Below are 18,512 nucleotides of genomic sequence, written 5' to 3' on the forward strand. Positions count from 1 at the left end.
CATGCAGTTGATGACTGTATGAGGGATGCCTGCACATGTTTGTGCTCATGTGATGCATATTATGCACTGTTATTTACCTTATTTATCGAAGTTGGTTCTTCCATGTGAAGCTTGAGCTTTCCAAACAGCTAGTGTTGGTAGCCATATTGTCTTGAGATGCCCTGTCTCTGTCTCCCACATACTGGGATGACATGTGGCTGCTACTCTGGCTGGGCTTTTGCACTGACTCTGGGGTTGAAGCTCAAGTTCTCACTTGTTAAACAAGGGCTCTATCCACTAATTTATCTCTTCATCCCTTGCTGTACTTCTTTTTGATTACTGATAATTAAAAACCTTCATTACCTCAGAACTTTGGTTTAAAGAATGAATTTTCTTTTTCTCGATCAAGTAAGTAGATGCTACTTATAGGAAACAATTCTATTGATTAGAGATCCATAATATGAATATTATTAAAAATAACATTATTTTTAATACTATCAATATGTATGGTTTAGCAGAATCAATGAAGGTCCTTTTACAACTTCAATAAATCCTTTTAGAGTTAATCTTTTGTTATCAAGTATCATCCCTATCAAAAGTGGACCTTCCTCCATTATATAGACTAGAAAGTAAGGCTTGGGCATGGTAAAGAGTTTACTGGCAGAGATCTGGGAAAATTTGACACTGTCCTATCATTTTAATCACTTTCTCTTTCTCTATAATCTCCTTACACTATAGTTCATTTACACAATCTGACAAGAAAACAGAATAAGCACAGAGTCTATTTTAATACATCCATTTTGTTTATTAATTTTTATCTCATTTTCCTATATGAGTTAAGTAGAGGTTAACGTAAAAATTCTGAATTCTGTATGGAGTGACAATTAATACACTCATGCTTTATAAAGAACTGAGTAGCATGACATGGTCACATCACAAGGCAAACATTTTGTATATGAAAATTCAAGAGGCATTATATAACATGACCAAAGAACTACTTTTGGGAGATTTAAAATATTGTATTGGATTTTTTTTACTTCTAATGAACAAAATAAATTTGGAAGATGTATTAATTCACTTAAGTCACTTTCAACATTAAAGTTTCCACTTTTTCATATTCTAAATACATATGATGTTGGGTGGAAGTCATTTACATTTTCTTGTTTCTCTAAAATTGAACAACAGTGGTATTTTTGTGCACTTCCACCAGGATGTTGATAGTTTGCAAACCTTACTTCTTCTATTAAGGGCTCACATAGGAAATAATAAATTCATAATAGTACCATTTTATCATCTTTATGTTGCGTTAGCTTTTATACTACTGAATAGTCATTTTATTTCTTTTCTCCAGATAATCAGTCATTTCTTGCTGCATGATGGTTTTTTATCCTATAAAGTGTAACAAATGGCTTCCTCTCACTGTAGATATAATTGGTTCATTGTGACCATAAGTTACACTCAACAAGTGACCTTAGAATTATTTAACGGGTATTCATGTTCTTATTACAATCCATTGTGTCCCGGCAGCATCTGCTTCTGTGTCATTCTTGGATTACTGTAATCTGGCCTATTGTCTTTAGAAGCAGAAGTATAGGCACCCAGCATTGGAATAACAAGGACTGAAGAGTCTATTCACAGAGAACTACAATGTCAGGGAATTGGGCATTACAGCACCAGGTGATATGAAGCTATTGTACTGTATTCCATATCCACAGAAAAAATCAATGACTCCTCAAGTGCATTTACTCAAAAGAAAACAGAATAAAAGGCAGAAGAAGAAGGGTGGAAATAATCAGTTCTATTCTCCTGGTAAGCAGGATCCCTGCTAAGCAGACTCCTTCAGGACAGACTGGATCACTTCCCTCAGGACCAAGAAGGAAGTTGCTTCACACTTGTGTGGCTTTCTCACGAATGGCCATTTTTGTTGGAGGGAAGAACATAAGAAACACACCTGACATCTGGGAAAACTGTGTCACCTGTCATCACTGGTTCTTTAGGTCTTCTTCCTGCCTCTTCACCAGCTTCGCTCACAACTGCTGCATCTTTTTTTGCCAAAACAATTCAAACCATAAAGACAAGAAGACAGCAGCTCTGTCTCCCTTGTGTCTAACTTGACTGCTCTGTCAGGTAGTGCTTTCCCGCCCTGATGTAGGCAAGCAATTCCTTCCTCAACATGACAGTTTAGCTTAGTAGGCCATGGAGTCAGCCCGTACTCTATGTACACACCTGTATTCCTTATATCCATGTATACATTTATAAAGAGATATATAGATGTGTGTTATTACATGTATGTGTAAATATCTTCCAAGAACAGCCAGGCTGTTACGTACAAACTCTGCCTCTAAGCCTTATTAGGTTATAACTTGATCTCCACTTCACTATACATTTTAGTTAATTATTTAAATACAAATAACATGCTTGGCTGACAACTAGGTGGCCTTTATATTGTGGTCCTATGCTATCATGGAACTGTTTATGCTCTAATCCATATGCATACATAGACCCATGTTTTTCCCTGTTTTAGTACTTGTATAAAGTGTGCATGTATGAATGTGCACATGTCCTTGGAGATGAGAGTGAAGTTACTGTCTACCTAGGTCACTGTTAGCTCTATTTACAGAGGAAGGATATCTCACAGAGCCCTGTTCCCACTGTTTCACTAGTCTATCTCTCTGGCTTATGCAAGTGTTCCACTCTCTCTGCTCCTTGAGTTCTGGAAACATAGCACAGAGAGACCATGCCTGTTCAACTTTCCTTTGGCTTCAGGAGATTTGAGATCTCATCCTCACCCTGGTCCAGCAAGTGCTTTTATCCATTTAGATATCAGCCCCAGCCTTTCACTCTGCCTTTCAAACACTTAGAACCCTCTTCAAATATTTAAATAATCTAAGTCTCTTTCTGTTGTATGTGGCAAAGTTGCGGAGCAAGGAGTAGGTGTCTTACCTGTCTTCCTCAAAATTTACTTTCTATATGTGATTAATTCTAAGAATAGATCTCTCTCTCTCTCTCTCTCTCTCTCTCTCTCTCTCTCTCTCTCTCTCTCTCTCTCTCTCTCTCTCTCTTTCTCTCTCTCTCCTCTCTCCATTGATGAAGGGCACTCAGAAGGCCCTTAGGCGCCAGCTCTAGCCATACAGAGTTGAAATTAGTGATTGTCATTCGGAGTGGTGAGAAGATATTTTTACTCAAACTGACCTTGTTTACAGCACGACATTTAAGTTTACTTGCTTTGAAGTTGTTTTTATTAACATCTTTTATTATTAATTTTATACATGACTATTTTGCATCCACGAATGTCTGTGCACCACATATATGAAGGCAAGAAGGCAGCAGATGCCCTGCAAGTGGAGTTACAGATGGGTGTGAGTCCTCGTATGTGTGTTGGGAATAGAATCTGGGTCCTGGAAGAACAGCCAGTACTTTTAAACTCTTAGCCATCTCTCCAGCCAATGTTAGCTTACCTTCTTACCTACACTGAAGACCACTAAGAAAACAAACAAACAAGAGTTTAGCTAGAGTAGAAGAACATAAGCAAGCCCTCACTTTTATCTATTAACCTACTTGTCTATTTTATCACTATAGGGGTTTAATTTCTTCTTTTCTGTCACCAGTACTGTTATGGAAACTCTGGTGCCTCTTCTCTGCCAGGACATTTATAAGCTTCATCCTCCAAGACTCCTGTGGGATCAGTGTTTTAAACACTGCCCATCTTTTTCCAACATGTAATATGAGGGAGACCTCTGGAGTTTGTAAATGTATTTGCCAACTTAAGAAGGGGTAATTGTCCTTCTAATCCATTAGGGTTGATTTCTCCTTAAGGTATTTTAAAGCTAGCATTGTGAATTATACAGTGATTAAACAGATCCTCAGTTTTCTAATGTCCCACAATTACATTGTAATTAAAATTTAGATGATTTAAGCAATAACTTGATCAGTCAGTTTCCTTTAAAACCAATGACATATGTGTACAAAATCTGTTGTTTTCTCATTTTGCAGCTACTTTATTTTTGTTACAAATTAAAATTTAAAACATCTTTATAGATTTAAAATGTGACACATAACACATTTTTATGCTTTTTTTAAAAATTAATTTATTCTTGTTACATCTCAATGGTTTCCCATCCCTTGTATCCTCCCATTCTTCCCTCCCTCCCATTTTCCCCTTATTTCCCTCCCCTATGACTGTTCCTGAGGGGGATTACCTCCCACTGTATATGTTCATAGGGTATCAAGTCTCTTCTTGGCAACCTGCTGCCCTTCCTCTGAGTGCCACCAGGTCTCCCCCTCCAGGGGGACATGGTCAAATGTGAGGCACCAGAGTACGTGAGAAAGTCATATCCCACTCTCCACTCAACTATGGAGAATGTTCTGACCGTTGGCTAGATCTGGGTAGGGGTTTAAAGTTTACCACCTGTATTGTCCTTGGCTGGTGCCTTAGTTTGAGCGGGACCCCTGGGCCCAAATCTGCCTATCATAATGTTCTACTTGTAGGTTTCTAGGACCCTCTGGATCCTTCTACTTTGCTATTCTCCCGTGCTTCTCTCATCTAGAGTCCCAATAGGATGTCCTCCCTTCTGTCTCAGTTTCCTGGTAAGTGAAGGCTTTCGTGGGACATGCCCCTTGGGCTAGTATGCAGTTATAAGTGATATACCATTTGAGTCTTTCTGCTTCTGGGTTAACTCACTCATTATAATTTCTAGCTCAATCCATTTATCCACAAATTTCTGGAATTCCTTGTTTTTAATAGCTGAGTAGTATTCCATAGTGTATATGTACCACAGTTTCTTCTATTGATGGACACTTAGGCTGTTTCTATGTTCTGGCTATTATGAATAAGGCTGCTATGAACATGATTGAGCAAATTTTCTTGTTGTGTGCTGGAGCATCTTCTGGGTATATTCCAAGGAGTAGAATAGCTGGGTCTTGAGGAAGCCCTATTTCCAAAGTGGCTGTACTAGTTTGCATTCCCACCAACAATGAAGGAGTGTTCCTCTCTCCCCACATCCTCACCAGCATGTGGTGTCGCTTGAGTTTTTGATCTTAGCCATTCTGATGGGTGTAAGATGGATTCTCAGAGTTGTTTTGATTTGCATTTCCCTGATGACTAAGGAGGTTGAGCATTTCTTTAAGTGTTTCTCAGCCATTTGATATTCCTCTGTTGAGAATTCTCTGTTTAGTTCCAAGCCCCATTTCTCAGTTGGGTTATTTGGTTTGGTGGTGTTTAATTTCTTGAGTACTTTATATATTTTTGATATTAGACCTTTGTCAGATGTAGGGTTGGTGAAGATCTTTTCCCAATCTGTAGGCTGTCGCTTTGTTCTCTTGACAGTGTCTCCTGCCTTACAGAAGCTTCTCAGCCTCATGAGGTCCCATTTATTAATGGTTGACATTAAGGTCCGGGCTGTTGGTGTTCTGCTCAGGAAGTTGTCTCCTGTGCCAATATGTTCCAGGCTCTTCCCCACTTTTTCTTCAAAGTGACTTAGTGTCTCAGGTTTTATGTTGAGGTCTTTAATCCACATGAATTTGAGTTTTGTGCAAGGTGACAAATATGGGTCCAGTTGCATTTTTTTACACATAGACCTCCAGTTAGACCAGCACCATTTGTTGAAGATGCTATCCTTCTTCCATTGAATGGATTTGGCTTCTTTGTCAAAAATCAAAAGCAACTAATTTCACTCATTTATATTATGGACACATTTATTTGTGGCTGCAGTTTAGGCAACAGAGGGAAAGAAAATCCTTGGGATAATAGTATGTATCAATGTATTCTGCACTAAGTTATTCAACATATATACTCATGGTTTTTATTCAAATAAATATTCTCACATATTAATGTTCTGGTATATTTTTCAAAATGATATTTTAAGACAGAGATACATAGGGAAGATTAACAATCATCTCTTCATATTCATATAGATAGCCATACTTATAAAAATTTAAAATTATATGTATTTATGTGTCTTTGTGTGGCTTATATACATGAGTGCAAGTGACTACAGAGGCCAGAGAGGGTATTAGACTTCCTGAAATTGGAGTTACATGCAGTGCAGTGGTAGACAGCCCAACCTAGGTGCTGTCAATGGAACTCTCTGGTCTGCTGCAAGAGTGTTGCATGTTCTGAGTCACTGTACAATCCCTAAAAGTTAACTATTTTTATACTTTCTATATGTAGACAAGAATGGCTATATCATATATATATATATATATATATATATATATATATATATATATATATATACACACATATATATACATATATTGTGTGTGTGTGTGTGTGTGTGTGTGTGTGTGTATGTGTGTGTGTGTGTGTTTTCTTCCTTGTAATTGCTTGGTCAAACAAAGGTTTTTTTCCTATGATCAAAAAACATGGATAAGATGAATACTACTAGCCTATGACTGCACAGCCAGTCTACGATATGAATCATGTTTTAAAGAAACTATGGGATGTCTACACTTTCTATTTTTAATAGAGTTGTTTCATTTTTTTCTCGCAAGGGTTTCTTTTTCAAGGAACGGAACTTTTACAGCCAATTGGTGAAACAGCCAGGCAAAAGTGCATCTTTGAAGAGTTCGACCATCACCTCTATCGTTATTCTTGCCCCACTGACAACACAGAGCATGCTGTCAAAGTCCCCCAGGTAAACCCTTATTACATGTGTCATTAGAGGCTGTTTGCCATGTCTGCTTTAACACCACAGACATTTTAAGTAGGTTATTCCATCACTTTGCCATTTTGATTATGACAACAAAATGACACCATATTGAAATGGATTTTGGAAAGAAAGGCTAACTGTCCAAAGGGGTCCATGCTCACTCTAATTAAAATTGGCTTAGATGGCACAACCTTCATAATTCTGAGTATGACTATGAAGGATATGCACAGTGAAAACCTTCTATGCTCATTAGGGCTATTTCTGTCAGACACAACTCCCTGCTCTTTTCTTAATGAATGCTAAGCCATCGCCCTAGGAGCTTGTGCTGCTTCCCTGAACTGAAGGAACTGTCTTATTCCCTCCCAAGTTCGTCAGGAGTAAAATCGGGAGTCACCTCTTTGACATTTCCCAACCTCTGTACTTATTTATCTCTCGGAGACCCTGTGCTCCAGAGATATCACTGTCTTAATTAAGAAGAAGGATGTGACCATGGGAAATTGACTGGTTTCATTGATTAAGGGCTAGCTGTACAAGTAACATTGATTTTAACAGTGGGTCTACATAGATGTAATTGTTCGAACATGGCGCTGCATAATTATGGTGATGTACGAGAACAGTTGGTTTGTCCTTTTCAACCTTCACTAACGTTCTTTTGCATGATAATGTACCTCGTGCAATTAGCAGAAATCTTAAATGTTACAAATGTCTTTTGTGAAGACATGGAGTAATAATTGTATTCTCATTTAATTCACCAACATCAGACAGTTTCTCTTTTTCTTCTCATTTGTCTTCTTTTTGAACACGAAAGACAATGGACATGGTGACATGAATGTGGATTTTGACCCTCTAGCCTTAACAATCAGTTCTAAAATAATACACAAATAATCAATGGTTTACTTCAAAGTACTTCACACATATATTCAACAACTACCAAGATTAGGTGCTTAGTTTTCAAATTTTGTGCTCAATATTAGGTCTTGGCTTTGAAAGGTCATACCACCTTCCTGTGTAATCATGAAAACGTATGGCAAAGGTCCTTAAGCTGTAAATGACATGTGATGGTTGTTAAATTCTCTCTGGAAGTTTCAGCCTATCAGAGCAAGCACATAAAATCACAGCATAAGTAAAACAATTTATTTTATGTACTATAATGGCAAAGTGACACAAAAACAGACTCTGCAAGATGCTTCTGTTGTGTCTTGTAGAAACTGGGTCTGTGAATAGGTGAAATTAAGCTGCTCACAATCAAGTGTTTTTTATATTTAATATACTAAAGACAGGAAAAAAAAGTTGTAATCTTGCATGCAAGTAAAAATTTGAAAGCCGACATAAGAAGGAATTCATAGATTTACATACAGAAAACAGACTTGGTTAGTGAGTCAGGAACACTGAATTTTTGTCATCAACATGCCACTAATTAGTCCCGTGACCTTTAGGAGCTGTGTACCGCATGTAACAAGGAGTATCTCATAGAAGTCATGCCAGCACTCGCTCTTCACACGCCTCTGCTCTTTAATTCACTCATCGGAAAAAAAAAAAAATGAATAATTCTATACCTAATGGAAAAAGAACTTATTCCATCTTCAGGGTAACTGTGTTGTGTGTGATTACTTGTTTGCTGATTGCTCACCTTTTAAATGTTCAACATATCTGCTTGACCTAGGACAGGGGGTTAATAACAGAACAGACAGTAATGGTGTCATTTCCATAGTCCATTAGCATGCAAAACTTCTCTACATATCACACGGTTGCCTTTGTATAAGCAGATCTCTGTTCGACTGCCTTCCACATAAAGCCTGAGCATACAGTGGTATTTTAGAAATGCCATAGGTGTATTCTCTTTATCAAGAAGACAACCTCCCTTGTTGTATTTGTTCATCATTGAAGGTAAGTTTAACAATTCACTTCTCCATTTCCCACTTCAGAAGGTAAAATAACATTCTCTGACACAATTCTATCTACAAAAAAAAAAAAAAAAAAAAAAAAAAAAAATCATCCTGGGTTGCTTTGTCATTTTATAGAACACAAGAAAAAAGTAATGGGAAGCAAAGGTAATTAAAGCAAGCAACCTAACATGAGTATCTTCATTTCTCTCAATCACAGAAGGGGATTTGCTAGAGTTCTCCTTGGGGTTGTTGAGGGGAGGATGCACAGGGTGGGTCTCTGCTAAGTGAGACTCACTAGTCTCAGATCTTGCATTTGCAAGAGAACCAGTCTCCAGATGTCCATGGCCATTGTGCTCTGGGTCCTGGTGACAGATCTGAAGCTAACAACAGAATGTTCAAGGACATTCTTTCCTACCATAGAGAGTAATCTAGAGAAGAACCCGACTTTGTCTTTAACCCATGCTACAACAGGATGCCTCTCCTTTTTTGTTACTAGAAATTCATACTATAGATGACATGTAAAGCGCAAAGTGAATGCCTTTCAGTGCCCATGAGCTTGTGTAACAAATGAGACATTGAAAAAAAAAAAAAAAAAAAAAAACCAAATGAGACATTGAAGAGAAGAGTCCACTCACACTCTTCCCTTTCCCTGAGCCACAGAGAAAGGCTCCTGATGAATCTAATACTTTTCTTCATCACTGATGCCTATCTGTGAATTAAGAAAAAAGGCTGGTTTTTTTTTCCCCCCTGGCTTGTATACATGTTCTTCCATCTTTCCTGACCTATACACTGGAAACAAGATTTTTATAAATCTGTGTAACAGACCTATGGACCTTTGCTATGTACAAGAGGTCTAAGGTTAAAAGAGAAATAACTGAATGGAAAGCTAGCATGTCCGACTTAAACAGACTGTTGCAAAGGGCGAAAATGACCTTCTCATAATGACAGGATTTGCCCAATCCATTCACAACTTAGATGGAAAAAATGTTACAGAAATACTGAGATGCAGAGCAGCTGTAAAGTTAAGCCAGGCCTGGTAGGGTAATTCTGCAATCTTTGCACTTGGGCGACTGAAGGTGGAGCAGCATGAGACTGAGCTCACCTTGTGCTGTAAACAGAGAAACCATTAAAAAGAAGAAACAAAACGTCAATGAAAGTTAACAAAGCAATGGATTTCTATTACATTGTTGTGCTTTTGCTCAAGAGAATAAGCTATATGTGAATCAGACGCATCTTAAGAAAGAAATACAGTAATCCCAGAGATCAGACCAGAAATGCTCTCTGTCCCAGGGAGGGGAGACATGGGCACCTATGGAAAAGCTCATTTTAGAAGTACTTTGTCTCTAAACATTATCAAATGACAACATATTGAGTCGAGTGATGTAAAGAATACCACTCACATAAAAGAAAACACCATGGCACTTCACCTGAGAAGAACCATATTTAAATTGTGCCTCCTCGATATTTTTTATTTGACTAATGGTCCTTTCAACTCAGTTATGATGTTTAAAGTAGTATAAAACATATATATATATATATAATATGTTTTTGCTATGCTAGCCACACACTGACACTGCCCATTAAATCTGCTCTTCTTACCAACTAGGTCCCCTTCTACTTTATGTCGTTTTTCGTGACCCACTGGTCTTAATTAGCATTGTTCATAAGAGGATATGTGGGGGTTATTTACAGAAGCAAGGACAACTTACCAGTAGCCGAAACACTGAATAAAATGTCTCTACATCCTCCCTGTAATTCCTGCCTGCCAGTAGTTCCCCAGGAATGGATGGGACACAGGACTCTCTCCCCAGTCCATGACTCGATGCTAGTGGGATCCGTTTTGTGTATGCCTCATATAGTTCAGCGCTGCTGATGTTAGTTCATAGACACAAAATTCTCATCTAGAAGATAGGACTTTATCATATCCCTGCCCTTATTCTATTCCCTTCATTTAAACCTTTTTTCCCTTGAGGTTGACAAAGCTCTCCTTTAAGGCTGAGCAGATAATCGCACATAGTCTCAGCACTTTAAGCAGCTATGAATTTCGTAGTTACTGCAAAATGTGCCTTTTCTGATCAAGGCTAACAACATTAATCAATAGAAATGCTCAGATGTATTTAAAAGGCGGTTTGATAACATGTACACTTAGTAAAACCAAGAGCTGTAGTTTACTTCTAAGACCTATGAAATCTTTCTTCATAAATTTTAAACAGATTTACAATATTAAGCATGTGTGATATTAATTTATTTTTATTAAAATCAATAAAGACATTTTCCTCTTTATTGAAAGGAGGTTGGGAAGAAGACTCTATTTTCTGAGATCCTCCAGTTTCCCAATGTGTCTACAGACACCAGCAATATGTGTCTCATATAATCATCATCGTGTCCTGAATACTACATCGCAGTATGACTGCAATGATGAGACGAAGCAGCCAAGACATGTTAGAATACAACAGGGTAGCACTAACTAATTGCGGGACCTTTAATGTACACACCTATAATTGCACATGGGGGTAAGGGGACAGTTGAGTTCTACAAGAACATAAAACATATCTAAGGCCATTATAGATACTTTTATACTCCAGAGGCACTTTCATTCCAGCTGGAGCCAGGATGATAATGTCAAGAATCTGAGGGCTGAGATTCATATAGTTTCTGCCTTTCGGGTAGGAAAGCGAGGTGGAACAAGAGAAGGAATGGAGGCCAATAAAGCAAGTCTACAAAGTGTCTGGGAAGAGTGGATCACAGGCACAAACTGGCAGGGGTAGGAGGTGAAGTGACAGAGCCGTCATGGCCAAATTATTGGCAACTCTCACCTTCATCCTACCTCATCCCAGAGATGGTAAAACGCTCCTGAGAGGTTTGAAGCACAGGAATTTCAGAATCCAAACTGCACTCAGGTAAATAATTTTATTCCCTCTCAAAACTCTGATCGGGTTGAGGACCAGATAGTTTAGTTTTTTAATTAAGCTTAATTGTTTGCGGTTAAGGTGTTTTTAGGTCTAGATAGATGTTTTAAATTGATAATGACGAGATATAATAGGTATTGATTTACATTCAGAAATGTAGACAAACCAAGATAGGAAAGATGTTTTCTTCAATGCCTCCAAATACAAATAGCCAAAACACTAAGAATGTAACATTTATATAATTCTTCATTGTTTTATGGTTCTTCTTGTTGTGGGTAGTTTATTGTATCCATGTGTAATAATTTAAATGTATATGTCAAAAATAAAAAAATATTTAATAAAAAATTCCTCTGACATCAGTGTAGAAGATAATGTGGACAGAGGAATATAGGAAACAAAAACTGTTTAGTTTTGTCCACAAACATCCTATAAAGAAACAAACATCTATGAAGTAACAGTAGCAGGCAGTGCACAGGTGGAATGCATTTGAGAGATAAAGGAAATTATCATCCGGTAGAAATTGATCTTTTCTTTCTCTAGCAAGTTTTGTAGTGAGATGGGTGATTATCACACAAACAGATACAGAAATTTTGTGCCCAAATTTCCCTTGTACTCCCTTGATTACTCTTGGGTTCTCCTGAGAACGTGAATCTATGAATGTTTTATACTTTTGGCTGTCACCTAAGCAATGGATCATACCTAATAAGGTAAAAAAATTCTTTAATTTCTTTATAACACCAAATGTGTGTGAAGTCATGGTTAGGGGATTTATGATTGACTTTTTTTATTTTTATGCATGGTAACTGCATGTCTCAATGCATATTTCATCACCTTTGAGCATATAGATTATGCAAACATTACTTTTATACTTATATAAACTATTTTATATTTTTCATAAATTACATATCTTTCAAAGAAATACTTGAAGCATTCTTTACATCATATATACCTTTAAATTAAACTTCTTGTAAGGGCATGTTCCTTTCTTTGCAACATATTTTAAAATGTTTTTTATTTAAGCAATGAAAATAATAATTATTAATAACTCTTAAAGTGGTTTGCAAAAAGCTAAGTGTTCCAGATGGATATTTCTCATTGAACCATCACCTTCAGAATTCATTATGAGACATTAAAGGAAACCTAAGACTCAAACAGGTACAATAGTACATGTCTTTTGTCCCAGAACTCAGGAGACAGGTGTAAGCAGTTCTCCATGAGTCTAAGGCCAACTGACCTGCAAAGAATCCCAGATACCACTTAATCTACACAAAGAGTTCCGGGTAAGTCAGGGCTACATAGAGAGATCCTGCAAAACATTTAGGTTAAAAAAAAGGAAAAAGAAAAAAAAATCTAAGGAAGATACCTTGATCTCACATAATTCATAAATATTACTAAGCATGAATATGATCAGTACCATTAGACTTTAAGTCCTTTGATAACAGTCAGTTAATATTGACTGACAGAGTTGAGATAGTGTAGCCAATTCATAAAAATAAGTTTATAGATAACCAAACAATAGAAGCGTCAACACAATCACTACAATGGTCTAAGGAGATTTGCTTCAGATGCAGGAAGGAACGTGCTTGTGACAAGGACAAAATTAGACCTATCAAGTCTACAACAAGAATGATCTGAGGACATCAATTAAAACAATGGCAGGGAGAAGAATGAACGATGAATTGACATACTTCTAGAAGGAGAATTAATTGAACTTAATGACTCATATTATATTATGGGGTATGAAGAGAAATGAGTCTGATTTAATATCCCATGGCACTGGGCAAAGGTATCTATATTTCAAACCTGCTATACTTTTCTGATATCTATAGAGAAATAATGCATATTTTTATTACTCAGAGTTGTTGAAACAACTTGGAAATTATCATGTAGGGAAAGAAAGCCCTGGTATATTCAGGAAAAACAAAATGAAAAATATTTGACGCTGCATTAAAGGAAGTTGTAGCATTTATATACTAGTATTTTATGCTAACACATGCTAATACTAATTTTTGTCACCTGCTGCAGCCCACCTTATTCCTGAGTTATTTTCAATGATAAACTCTTGCTGAAATTCTACTATTTTTCATTAGGTCATTTAAAATGTAAATAGTAGCTTACAGATACGTTAATTTCTTCACTTATAATTACTTGCTCGATATTGAAGTGTGGAAACTATGTCTCCAATTATCAGAGCATTTCTGTAGGGAAAAAAAAGAACTGGACTCAGGAGTGTGGAAAAGGAGGAACCATACATTACTGATGACACTGTAAAATGGAAAAACCACCATCATAGGAATCTCAGTGGAAGTGTGTAGGCTCAATTTTCTTAACCAATATATTTTATTAACAACTTAGTGACCGAGCATACGTCACTTATAACCCGACTAACCAAAACAATAGGAAATGAGGATTAATGGACACAATAACAAACCTTGAGGATATCAGTTCCGAGGAATGATTCTCCGGATGTGACCCGCAGGATTTCTTCTGCTGGAACCTGGGGTAAGCAGAACCCAGAACCTCAGCAGGAGCCGGAGCCCGGAGGCATTCCCTTGGGCGGTTTTCTCTAGGAGTGTCTTGCAGTGCAACGAAGAACAGCCAAATCTATCCCAAGTCTCCAAAAAGCCCCACCTCCAGTTCTGAACTCATTTATATCTCTCCTCCCAGAGTCAGTTCACGGAATCTTTTCAGCTGGCAACAATTAAGCTCCTGCATGAGGTGGTTGCTCTTCTAGTGAATTAACCTCACCTGTTCTCGCACGAGACCATTCCAATCCTGCACTTGGGATCCTAAAAAACAGGTTTATCTCTCCTTCAGAGGTGCCTCAAATATTAAAACTAGACTTCCATATGACCCGGCTATATCATCATTCGGGATCTGCCTAAAGGATCCTACGTTGACATGCCACAGGACAGCTACACATCAAAGTTTCCTGCTACCCAATTCACAATAGAAAAAAAAAAAAAAAAGAGAGAAAGAAAACAGAAACAGACAAGATGTCTGGCCACATATATAAATGTATAAAAATGTGGTTTGTGTGCACAAGAGAATTTGGTGTAGACATAAGTAAAACATATGATGTGGGGTGGGGGGGGAGGGAGCTAGATTGAACTAGAGCACATTAGCTTAAGCAGCATAAGCCAGACTCAAAAAAAAAAAAAAAAAAAAAAAAAAAAAAAGGGAAAGCAAACCTTCCATGTTTTCTCTTATAGAGTAGGCTAAAGATTATGTTTGTGTTTCATGTACTCATACAGCAGGTCATGAAAGCGGAAAGGAAGCTGTGAGGATAGGCTGGGTCTTCTGAGGCAGGGCAGAAGAAAGTGTGATGTAAGTCCTATGGCATAATGATGATTATATGAAAACAAGGAATGTGGCAGTGAGGAGAAGGGATCACAGCTGTCCAGAGAGGATAGTGAGTAAGGGGAGTGAGGAAGAACAAAGCCCAAGGACATCTATGTTTGTGATTCCATAACAAAACCCATTACTTTGCAAGTTAACTTAAAATAGATAAATAATAATGAGCAAAATAGGCCACTTCATCATACTGTAAAAAAGTCTAAAAGAAATATATACACTTTCCGACACTGAACAACTCATTGCTGAATGATGACTAGTCAAAGAAGAAACCAAGAAAGAAAAAATAAATGCTGCAATTAAATAAAAATGAAAGCAAAACACAATAAAATCTCTGGGGCATAATGAAAGCAGTCTTGTGAGGGAAGTTTATAGCTCCAGTGCCTGCATTTAAAAAAAATTAAAAGGTGCAATAAATGATTTACTGATGCAACTAACAAGAAAAAGAATCAGTGAATCTTAGAGTCGGTTCTTTGAGAAAATAAACAAGACAGGGAGACACTTGTCCCAAATGCCTAAAACAGAGAATCAACAGTAAGAGAAACAGAAATGAATAGGGAAACATTACAAGAGACATCAAAGAAATTCAAAATAATTTTAAGGGAATATTTTAAAAACTCTGCACTCCATGAAGTTGAAAACTGTAAAAGAAATGGATGAATTTCTAGATTCACTCAAACCATCAATATTAAAAACTATGATGTCAACTTCCTACAGAGACACATAACAAACAAGGAGACTGAAGTAGTATTAAAAAGCATTTTGAATAAAGAACTGCAAGACCAAATTGGTTCAGAGTAGATTTCTACCAGACTTCACAGTTATAATTCTTACAGATAGTTTTTCTTACAGAATGATGATGAATACATGAAGAATGACTAAAGGAAACCAGAAAGCATCTCTAGACTACAACAGCAATCATTACTACAGGGCAAAAATACAGTACTGAATACTAAAACTAGTGACCAAAAGCTTAAAGGGAGGTCGACTCTGTTAATTACTCACTAGACAGCAATGAGCAATGATTTCAGCTGATGGTATAGTTACAGCAAAACTTCAAATTTGTCTCAGTTCTCTAAATATATCCCTTTTATTGCTCAGGAAGCAATAATAACATTGTTCATGGCAGTGAATCCGAATTAGAACATATTTACATATTTTGTAAAAATAGGTTTAAGGAACTAATAATGAAGCTTAATTTCATATTTTGGGGGTATTGGAAGGCAATAGCAACAGGTCATAAATTCCTGTCTCATAAGACAATTAGAAATCTCTGATGCTCTCATAGGGTATCAAGTCTCTTCTTGGCTACTTGCTGTCCTTCCTCTGAGTGCCACCAGGTCCTCAGGAACAGTCATAGGGGAGGGGAATAATGGGAAAATGGGGGGGGGGGGGGAGGAATGGGAGGATACAAGGGATGGGATAAACATTGAGATGTAACAAGAATAAATTAATAAAATAAAAAAAAAAAAAAAAAAAGAAATCTCTGATGCATCTCAGTGTAACTATGTTGGTATTCTTCTGGTAACAGAATTAGGAACTTTGGACAGATGGCAATCTTTGCATTTGTATGGAAAGAGTCAGAGCACTTGATGTCAAAAGCCAAGGAGAATAATGTGATGCTTTCACTCTGAGGACTTGTTCTATTTACATCAACTTTCCTTGAACACTACAATGTTTTCTGGATTCAATTACTGTAAATGAATTGAATTTACTTGGGTGTCTACCACTGGCAATATTCTACTCCCTTACATATGTGTTTTATTTTAAGTTCTCAGGGCAGGACCTGGAGATTTGAAAAGAAAGGAAGTTGATAAAACCTGTAAAATTGTTCAATATTTGCTTGATGTTTTGGGGACTTCTGTTAGTGATCTACATATTACAACATTTTATCTTTTTCATTCCTTCTATTTATGTCTTACCATCTAGGAAGATATATATGTGCATATATTGTAAAAGGAATACATATGTAAGTATTCAGATATTTCAATCTAAACTTTTCTAATTAAGGTGATGACAAAATGAAGAACTTCTGAGTCAAGTATATGTTAGAATTCTTTTTTCTAATTAAAGCTGCTAAGTGGAATGTTTAGCTGACTCCATATTCTGGGTAACTGTTAATGAGATGAAAAACAATCTGAAGAAAACTGGTGGAAATGGTAACTACACATCTTCTGAGGCAGAGGACACCCAGCTAGGTGACTTTGCACATGTTTGAATTCACTTCTCTCATTCGGTTAAATAACTGCCATCCAAATGCACATATCTTACTGAAAACTTGTGTCTGCAATCAAGGTTTTGCATGACTATTCACCTTTGCCCCTGAGTAGCTATGCTTGTACACCTGCATGCCATGTTGTGCGTAACCCTATGCGCACATGCCAACAAGTGTTCAGTTCCTGTCATGCAGTTATAGCTGAAGCATAGATTCACAGCATCAACCTAACACAGGACTTATTTCAAGTGATGAAAATAATGATGTAAAAGCCACAGATCTTCAAGATCACTGAAGTCAAGGTCAATAAAGTCTATAAGTCAAATGCAGGAATGAAATTACCTCTACTACAGAAAAGAATGTTTGCTAACATGGTATACGTAGGCAATCCACATGCCTCAACAGTGTATACATTCTGAGGGAATGTGCAGTGGGTATTGGTTTTGAAATGTCAATTTTCAGCATTACCTGGGTTACAGCTGTGGAAGGAGAAAAGATGAGAATACACTGTCAGTGTGGACAGGGGCGTGGCCCTGTTTCTGTCTCAATGTTTGAAATGACCATGCGTGCTAAAGATGATGAGTACACGATAAAGCACCTGAAATGAATTTCAGAGTTGGGCACTTTGATACTTAATGTAAAAGTCAGCAAGTCCTGATTATATGGGTTTTCAGTCTAAGAAAAGGCAAATTAATTGAAGGAATTCCCCCTCTCTGCTGTGTATCAAGTGTGATGTGCACGGCAGTGTGGCCTGAGCAGCTAGATCCACCTGTGCGCTCAAGGCCAGAATGTTATTGTAAATTAAATGAATGTCTTCCAATGTGAAGGCACCACACTATTTTCCCTTTAAGTTAACATAAGCCAAGTATGATAATTCAAAACCCAATCCATCAGTTTATAGTGGCTTCTATAGAATCATACAAAGACAAGAACATTTTTTTAAAAAAAGCAAGAAGGAGACATTGAGGAAGAGGGAAAAAACAATAACCATTTAAGTGGAATTATGTGTGTGAGATATACAGATATAATAGAGGGTCATTCTCAGCATCTCCACTCTATTCAGCCAGAGTAGGACATGGGCTTGTGCTCTCTTAACAAACCATTGATTTTCTTTCATCATCATCATTATTACTATTAATATTATTATTATTATTATTATTATTAATTTTTTTTTGGTTTTTCGAGACAGGGTTTTTCTGTGTAGCCTTGGCCATCCTGGACTCACTTTGTAGACCAGGCTGGCCTCGAACTCACAGCGATCCGCCTGCCTCTGCCCCCCGAATGCTGGGATTAAAGGCGTGTGCCACCACGCCTGGCAAACCATTGATTTTCAAACATATAACGATGGAATGACTTCTTTTCTGCCAAATAGACCAGTCTATTTAAACATCAACTTTTGAGGAGCTATTTATTTGTTTTGCAACACATTTTCCCCTTTCATTGGAAATTGTTTTTTGTCTATTTTTCTCATATAATTATATCCTATTAGAGTTCCCTTCCCCGTACTTCTCCCAGTGCC

The sequence above is a fragment of the Acomys russatus genome, chromosome 13 (assembly GCF_903995435.1).
Source record: "Acomys russatus chromosome 13, mAcoRus1.1, whole genome shotgun sequence".
Lineage (NCBI taxonomy): Eukaryota > Metazoa > Chordata > Mammalia > Rodentia > Muridae > Acomys > Acomys russatus.